The 9,577-nt window shown below is 34.4% G+C and overlaps 1 pseudogene; it reads left to right on the forward strand.

The window, feature by feature from the left end:
* The first annotated feature begins 3,599 nt into the window (after positions 1-3,599).
* LOC120190936 lies at positions 3,600-8,947 on the forward strand (annotated as a pseudogene).
* Positions 8,948-9,577: the final 630 nt, after the last annotated feature.

A 9,577-nucleotide genomic window follows, 5' to 3' on the forward strand; every position in this document is an offset into this window, starting at 1 on the left:
TCAATTTTCACATTCCCTTCGTTTGTAGCCATCGCTCCCACTCGAATATGGCTTCCTTTGGATCATTTCTGACAATTTCCGCGAACCGTCGTGTATTAGAACACCTCCGTCAACAGATTCGTATCGACAAAATTTTACTATTCATGTGAATAGTAATCTCGCAGAAAAACAACAAAATTCACCACCAAAAGCTCTGATACCATTATTGGAAATAAACGAGTACGAGTAATTTCCCTATAACCAGATTAGTGAGAATACGAAATAAAAGCGGAAAATAATACTCGAAATTGATAACAGAGTTCAACCAATTATGCCTAAGTCTCCGGACTGCTGCAGATCTTTTACTAAGAGAGAAGATTTACAGGTGTTTACAAAACACTCACTGCTCACAAGAAAGCTCTCTAGTATTGGGAGAAAGAAATGATTTGGGATTTTTGGATGATTTTGAAGCTAAATGAACTAGGGTATTTATAGTTGAAGCTTAGGGACTAATATTTGAAAATACCCTAAATTGCAATGACTAAAATGTAATTAACCATTGCTTAAATTAAAAAAAATGGGCTGCCTAACTTTGACAAATTAGCAGCCCCTTTAGCAGCCCTTAATAATAGCAGCCGACAGCTAATATTTTCAACAGTAAAAAATCAAAGTTGCCTAATTAGAACATTTAAATTAGATGCACACACCAATAAATCTACTTACAAACAAACATCAATTACAACATTCAAAATAGAAACAACGTAAACTAACACCAACAACACAAAATATATTACATGTCAAAATTCAAATAATCTACTTGAACATTCAAAATAGAAACAAAGCAAACTAACACCGATAAATCTACTTACAAACAAACATCAATTACATGTCAAAATTCTAATAAAGGAACCGTCTTCGACTCTCCTGGTTTCATAAGCATTATAGAAGCCGCAAAGGACCGAAATCTCGAAAACAAAGACGTATGGAGCGACATTCATATCGTTTACAGCCTTTCCAAGGATCTAGGTTTACCAGGTTTCGTGTCGGCATGATTTACTCAAACAATGGAACAGTTGTTAGTGCGTCAACCAAGATGTCGAGTTTCGGACTTGTTTCGTCGCAAACTTAGTACGTACTTTCAAACGTGTTAACCAACAAGAAATTGCCAGTAAATGCATGAAGGAGAATCAAATGAAGCTTAAGAAGAGGAAAGAGATGCTGGTCTCAGGCCTTAAGAACTCGAGAATCGGATGCCTGAAAAGAAATGCAGGCTTGTTCTGCTGGGTTGACACGAGACATCTTATATCTTCTAACACATTCGAAGCTGAAAGTTGTGGGGCGAAATTATAGGCGATGCTAGATTGAATATTTGTCCCGGTTCATCTTTTCATTGCAGTGAACCAGGGTGGTTTAGGGTTTGCTTGCCAACATATCCCAAGGAACACTTCGAATAGCAATGCAACGGGTTAAGGATTTCGTCTAACTTTGAGCTTTAGCGCCGGGATTAAGATAAGTTACCAGCAAAATGTGGCTATTTTAAGCAGAAAATTCCTAAGCAATTAGGTTCGCAAATTATCATCGACTGATCATGATGAATAAGAGCGTTAATTCATAATATATCTTCTTTTCTTACTCGGCCAAAGCAGAATGGAAATCGTCTGCCCTCATTGGTATCCCACTCCCGGCCCCTTGCATCATAACAGGCCACGTACTTATAATATGTCTCCAAATTATGCCCCTAAATCTTGCTCCCATCCGAGCCCCTATGTAAAATGCTGCCGCGTGTTTCTTGTAAATCTTATCTTTTATTTTAGTTTAGAGTTAATTTAAATTATTACCCTAATTTTAAACTAGTCCTTAAACATTTGAATATTTCAATTTCATCATTAAATAAAGAGTTTTGTTCTAAATTGATCCCAATTTAAATGTTTAAATTTCATCATCAAACTATCAATATATGCTATTCAAGTATTTGTTAATAAAACCATTAAAAATGTTAATTGCCATGTAAATGTTGAAGCATATTATGTAGTAACATAATGTGGCATAAACGATAATTTTTTTTAAAATAGGGGCATAAACGATAATTAATATTGTGTCATGTCTCCCAAAATCAATTTAGACTAAAAGTGAAAGGTTTCTTAGTTTTTATTTTTGTTCTCTCAAATTGTTTATAATTCTTTCTACATGTCAAAAAATATATTATTATTTTATTTAAATTTACCACTAAATACCGTTTATGTCACATCATATTATTATATAATTCACACTATTGTTTACATATAATTAATAATTTCTATAATGATTTTATTAACAGGGAACACTATTAGCATATATTGATAATTTGAGATAAAATTAAAATGTTCAAACGTTTAAGAATCAATTAGAATGAGTGTCATAGTTTGACAGTAAAACTGGAATGCTCAAAATTTTAGAGACTAATTTAGAATAAGAGTCATAATTTGAAGATACAAATATAATATTTAAAAACTTAAAGATCAATTACGAAAGAGAGTCATAATTTAAATTAACTCTAGTTTACTTTGGTTGCATTCTTTGAGTGATAAAAACTGATAGAAAATAAACTTTAATAATAAAATTTAATTTATAAAATAGAAAAAAAGATTATCTCATAAAATTATGATAGGTTGGGTTTTGATAATATTTTTTAATTAAAACTATAATTTTAAACAAAAAATCTAACTCTTTAACTACTACTTAAAATGTTCATTCAAACTAGAAAAAATATTGCATCCAAAAAATTAACTTCTAAAAAACGAGGTTACTGGGAGTGAGAATTGTGATATGTTTTAAACCATTTTCAATTATATAATTTATGCATATAAATAAAGATTAATTATTTGATATATGAATGGTATAAAATTTGAATTGTCCGTCCAGCTCAATTGGTAGTGCGCAAGGCTTTTAACCTTGTGGTCGTGGGATCAAGTCTCACGGTGGACAATTCATAATTCTGACTGTCGGAGGTCTCCTACGGAAGCTGGTCTTAACCTGGCGTTGGGGGCAGCCTATTATCCTACCTCCCCCTTACCCCATTACATATGGGAATAGATCAACTAATTTATAATGGTATAAAATTTAAATTTTATAAACATGTTTATTTGAAATTTATATCTATAACTTTATACATAACATAAATATTGTTGTGTTATTTGATATTGTACGCTCGTACATTTGGTATTCCTGATGTTTGAATCCATAATCTCAAAGAATAATAATAATTCTTTTAGCACCGTTTATGCCAAATCATGTAATAATTAAATGGTTTACAACCTTATAAATGATGTGAATTTAATGATATAAAAAAAGAAAATGATATTCGTGGAAGGTCAAGTCAACAAATGAAGAATCCGTCGCCGACCGCAATTCTATTTGAACAAAATAGGTAGCGATGCAGAAAATAGAAAGTGCAGGAAAGGGCATGATTGAGGTTGTAGTGCTGCAATTGTGTACAGAGGATCTCATATTTTTTGGATCAGTTGTTGCCACGTAGCTATTGTCCGCGTTTATTGCTAAACCACTCATTTAATAACAACAACAACAAAAGGTGGCGTGGTAAATTCGCTGAAAATTGGTCAATCTTTTTTCTCCTCAAATTCTTCCTTTCCTTCAAGTTTGGCTCTGAAATTCTTGCTTCTACCAATGGTTTCCAACTTGTGAAGTGAATAATTTTTTGCTTCTGCATTTGGGAACCTTTTCGGAGTTGTTTGGCAAGATATCACCTCACGTACTTTCTTTTTAACTATTCTTTCAATACTCGTTTATCGTCGTTTATCCTAACTGATTTATTTTTGTTTAAATTGCCCGAGATTGGTTGTTTGCTACATTTTCCAATTTATATCTATTTTTATATATATATATATTATTGGTCGTTTGAATTTCCTGAGATTGTAGCATTTCTTAAAGTTTGCTAATTATTTAGTTGAAATTTCATCGAATCTTTTGTTTGACATCTAAATACTATTGAATTTTAGTTCCTAAACTATGAAAAAAATCTCATATAAATTTTACAGGAATTTGTTCGGAGCCAAACTTTGTTTCTAAACTACCATTGTCGCGACAATGCATTCCACTGTTTGGAGCTAAATGGAAGGGAAATGATGTCATTCCATGGCCATGCGCTTGATACTCAAATCCCTAAAGCTCGAGAAAAGGATTTAGGGGATTGTGATGGACATCGGTGGTCTTTTAACGTCTGCCAGAATCAATATATCTATATGTGGTGTGCTTTTTTCATTTATTCCGTACTGAGAAAACAACCAAGCAATGCAAGTGTGTATTTCACGCGGAGATTTATTTCGGAACCCGTACATCGCGATGATCCGTTTGGCCTTCATAGATTTGTGCCCTCGGCAGGATGGATCATGCGTACCTGGAAAGCAACCGATAAAGAACTATTGGAAGCTGGTGGTGTTGATGCTGTAGTTTTCATGAGAATAGTTGTTTTCAGGTCATTAAGTCTCCCAATAGAAAATTTTGATTAATGAAGTCTAAGCTTGCAATCACTTCATCAAAATTTTCAACTACTTTGATATTTAAATCATCATGGTTTGCTTTGCCGGTTTACTGACTATCGTTCTTTACAGTATTAGGATATTCCTCATTGCTAATGTTGTTTGCATTTCCATGGTGCTGTCGGTGAATTATTATGGAAGAGAAATAGTGGAGCGCAAGAAGTTAAGTGTAGAAACATACGATGTATTTACCATCGGAAATGTAGAACCAGGTTCAAGAAAGTATGTTTTCTTTTTGGACCCATTACAATGACGTGACGGTTGCTTTATTACTGATTGACGAAAACCCACCATATATATTGAATGTTTTCTTCTTTTTTTTCCAGGCTTTGGGTGCATTGTACGTCATATCCTTTGCGGCATTTGTTCTACTATACTTAGTAAGGATGCTCAAACCAAAATGCATGATTTCCTCATAATCTATTATATAGTTTTTCCAGTGTTGATGCTTTCTTAAGTTTCTTCTAGCATTCATTTAAAATTATTGCTTCTATATAGGAGTATAAAAGTATCACTAAAATGAGGCTAGCACATATCACTGGATCTCATCCCAATCCAAGTCATTTCACAGTTTTAGTCCGTGGCATTCCATGGTCCCAGGATCATTCATACAGTAAGTCGTTGGAAAGTTTCTTTTCGACTTATTATTCAGATACCTATATGGGCCACCAGATGGTATATCGGCCTAGTACAGTTTATAAACTAAAGGTATGCATCTATCTTGAGTGAGTTATATTTGTGGCGTAAGCTTGTGTGAATTTGTAATTTGAAAGGGCATTGATCTTAAAATTTTCTTTTAATCTCGTTGGTTATGTATTTATGCTGTTATTCACTACTTTCTTGGCATCTATTGAATGGTGTTGGTGATTACGTTGTGTTTTCAAACAAGCACTGTTGCTCTCATTTCCCCTTTTTATCATTGTGTTCTATAGACAATATAAAATGGTTTGTTTAGTGGACACTCCACGTGTTCTATGCTTATTCTTCTCTAAACATTCTCTGTTTTACACGAAATATTCATAATTTGTAACAAGTTCTATTATGTTCTCTAACAATGTTGTCTTTGCAGAAGGATGCCAAGAAGATGTACAGAATGCTAAGACCCATAGAGACGGAGTATGTACGGGGTGATAAGCCATGTTATCTTTGTGGGGGAACTGCACATACCTTTAAAGTGGTTCGAAATGGAGAAGACAGCATAAGAAGTCAAACCAGCATTGATGAGTTGCACACAACTCAAATAGAAAAGGTTGTAAATCCTGGAATTCTTTAGTCTAATAATGTTGATTTTGTAGTTCTAGTATGTATGTCTTAGTGGTACATAACTATGTTTGCCTTTGATAACAAATAACTCTTTAGTGGATATAGATCTGCTCTTTGCCACCCTAGGAATTTCTGTCATTTGATGATTATAAAAGGCAATTTGCCTTTTTTTGTGTTTACTTGTTATTAATCTCATTCTAACCTGTTGTTGACATGGGTGTTTCAGCTGAATGTTACATTTGAGCAACTTGTTTTCTGTTGTTTGCTTAAATGCCAGAATTTGCTGTTCCTGATAATTCTGACTATTGAAAGGATATGTAGATATAGCAGTGGACTTTACATTACCTGAACACTTGGTTTTTTAAATTGTTATGGCCTTCAGAATTGATGGTCATTTTATTTTGTTTCTTAATGGAGATTCTCTCCCAATGTTGTTTCAGTCTTATCAATTCCGTTTCCATCATATGGGTGTTGGTGTTTGAAAGCAAATACATATCACTAATGTTTAAATCTTCAATGGCATTGTGATATCATATGTTATTTTGGCATTTGATACAGGAATGTCCAGCAGCATTTGTTTTCTTCAAGAATCTTTATGCTGCTGTTGTTGCTGCACAAGTCCTTCAATCATCGAATCCCATATTATGGGTCACTCAACTAGCTCCAGAGCCACATGATGTTTATTGGTCAAACCTCTGCATACCATACAAACAAGTTTGGGTCAATAAAATAGCAACTCTTCTATGTGCTTTGGCCTTGGTGTTCGTGTTTTGTTTTCCAGTTGCCTTTGTGCAAGGCTTGACTCGACCTGATGTGCTAATAATTTGGTTTCCACAACATGAAAGACTACTAAATATGTATCATTCTGCATCTCTTTTGCAAAATCAGCGTTAGCTTTTAGTCTCTACTACGTTGCTAGTTTGCACTTTACAGTCTTGGCTGATGCCTGATGCAACGAATTAGGATACGGAAATTGCAACAAGTTGGATTATATGCTTTCATGGAAGAAAAAAATGCATAGAAAGAACCACAGAAAGAGACTTTATTTGTAATTCGTATTGCGATTTCTACCATTCTACGCTCCTTTATGATCAAAGGTTTCATGTCGACTTCCTTAAGGAGATTTGTATCCACATATAATGCTGCTATCGACTCTCTTGTTTTTGGCAATCACATAGAAATTAGAATGGTTGGAAATACCTGGTATAGGTGACATCACTGACATGAACTAATCAACTAATGGAAATCTTTTACTTATAGTAGCTCATTTTCTTTGATTCTTAAGTACATTATTATTTGTTGTTTTAGATATTAGTGGAAATTGGAAGGAAATGCGTCAAGTATTGTGGGTGACCTGCAATATTTGACTCGATTGTTAACCCATCATGTTTTTGTTTTGAGCAGGCAGTTCATAAATCGTGTGGTAAAAGGTTACCTACCAGGTGTGGTTATGGTATCGTTTATGTATGCTGTTCCACCAATCATGATGCTGTTATCCAAAATTGAGGGAAATGTTTCGCGTAGTGAGAGGAAAAGGAGTGCTTGCATTAAAGTTTTGAACTTTACAATCTGGAATGTTTTCTTCGTTAACGTTCTTTCCGGATCCTTTATCGAGCAGGTGTATGTTTTCTCAAAACTTCAAGAGTTGCCTTTTCAACTTGCCAAACAAATGCCTGACCAGGTAAATTTCCATCACTCCGTAATAGTTGGCTTAATAAGACCTAACATCCTACAGCAAAAGTCTTAACAATGGCGTACACTTTAATACCATTTCTTTCATCGCCAACCATTCGTAGTAGGGATGGGCATGGGATCCAAACCCGACCTGATCCAATCAGGTCGGGTTTATTTTAAAAAATTAGGGTTCAAGTCGGGTCAGGTTTTTTAAAGGAAAAGTTCGGATTAAGTCGGATTCGGGTTTAGAGTGAAAAATACTCTACCATAACCCAAAAAATATTATTTACCATATATATTTAACAATAATTACAATAATACTCCTCTATATATAATTATTTACCAAAAAATCGGGTTCAGATTTTATATCAAAAAATGAGATAATGTTTAGGTCGAGTGAAAGATATATATTGTTTTAAGTAGGTGAAAGTTGTAAAATTTTTGGCGATTCTCATCCCTACGTAAGACAAAAGTAGCTTTTTGTCCCTTTTATATGAATCTTCAACTTGTAACTGTAGCTATTGTTCTATCTGCATGCTGCCTTCTTTACGACTTATGTGCTGTCGTCAGGCTGGGCAAGCTTGGCCACTGAATTAATACAACTTTTAAGTCTTGCTTGAAATTTCGTCACTAAATTTATTCTAAGAAGTAAGACAACCAACTAATATTGCTTATACCTTCCCGCACCATACTGAAATTCCGCGAATGCTTCTGTTTGGACTCCTGGGCTTCACTCTTTCCATCCTTGCACCCTTAATCCTGCCCTTCTTGCTTATTTACTTCTTTCTCGCGTTCCTTGTCTATCGAAACCAGGTTTGTTTTTGTCCCATTCATTTTATGTCCTTTTTTCTTCTTGTTAATCAAATAATAGTTTTGCAACTGTAAATTTCATACCCAAAAAGTTTCTTAATCAAATAATAGATCTTGAATGTATTTTCAGTACATGATGATGTTACGAAAATATTCTGTTTGTATATTCATCATTAGTTCAAGCATGGTTTTGTTGGCGCCAACTGAGCCAAGGTGCATGATAAGATAATTCAAGTTTATCTGTTTTCTGGATTTTCTGTTTTCAGCTGCTCCATGTATATGTCACAAAATATGAAAGTGCGGGACTGTTCTGGCCTGTTGTCCACAACACAACAATCTTCTCTTTAGTTTTGACACAAGTTATTTGTTGGGAAATAAACCAAGTACAAGTAATTTCCCTATAACCAGATTAGTGAGAATGCAAAATAAAAGCGAAAAAATAATACCCGAAATTGATAACGGAGTTCAACCAATTGTGCTTACGTCTCCGGACTGCTGCAGATCTTTTACTAAGAGAAAATTTACAGGTGTTTACAAAACACTCACTACTCACAAGAAAACTCTCTAGTATTGGGAGAAAGAAATGATTTTTGGGATGGTTTTGAAGCTAAATGAGCTAGGATATTTATAGTTAAAACTTAAGGACTTAATCTTGTAAATACCCTAAAACTTAGGGATTATTGTGATTATCCCATTATCATTTTTCAACAAACATCTACCAAACTTTGAAAACCATTTTTTCAAAGTTGGTTACCAAACTTGAAAACCATTTTAACAATCTCCCACTTGAAGACTGATTTTAATCTGTCTTCACACCTCGATCAATGCAACAGCTTTTTAGTCTTGTTACTCTAGCATACCAACTGAAGTTGAACACAACTTCAGTTTGTCTGTAGTCACCGTCTTTGTCAACATATCTGCCGGATTTTGAGCTCCACTGATCTTTTCAAGTTTCAAAATCTCATCTTCCAGAAGAGACCGGATAAAATGATGTCGCAATTGTATGTGCTTTGTCCTGGAATGAAAAGACGGATTCTTTGCTAGATGTATAGCACTTTGACTGTCAAAATACAAGACATTGTTTTCTTATTTCTTGCCTAACTCTTCCAAGAAACTTTGGAGCCAAACCATCTCCTTGCTAGCTTCCGTAACAGCGACATATTCTGCTTCAGTTGTGGAGAGAGCAACTATCTTCTGTAGTTGAGAAATCCAACTCACTGCGGTTCCTCCTAGAGTATAGACATACCCTGTAGTGCTCCTTTTGATGTCAACATTTCCAGCTAAGTCAACATCTACATAGCTTGTCAGTATCGTAT

This window comes from Hibiscus syriacus, unplaced genomic scaffold (assembly GCF_006381635.1).
Source record: "Hibiscus syriacus cultivar Baekdansim isolate YM2019G1 unplaced genomic scaffold, ASM638163v2 tig00116964_pilon, whole genome shotgun sequence".
In the NCBI taxonomy this organism is placed as follows: domain Eukaryota; kingdom Viridiplantae; phylum Streptophyta; class Magnoliopsida; order Malvales; family Malvaceae; genus Hibiscus; species Hibiscus syriacus.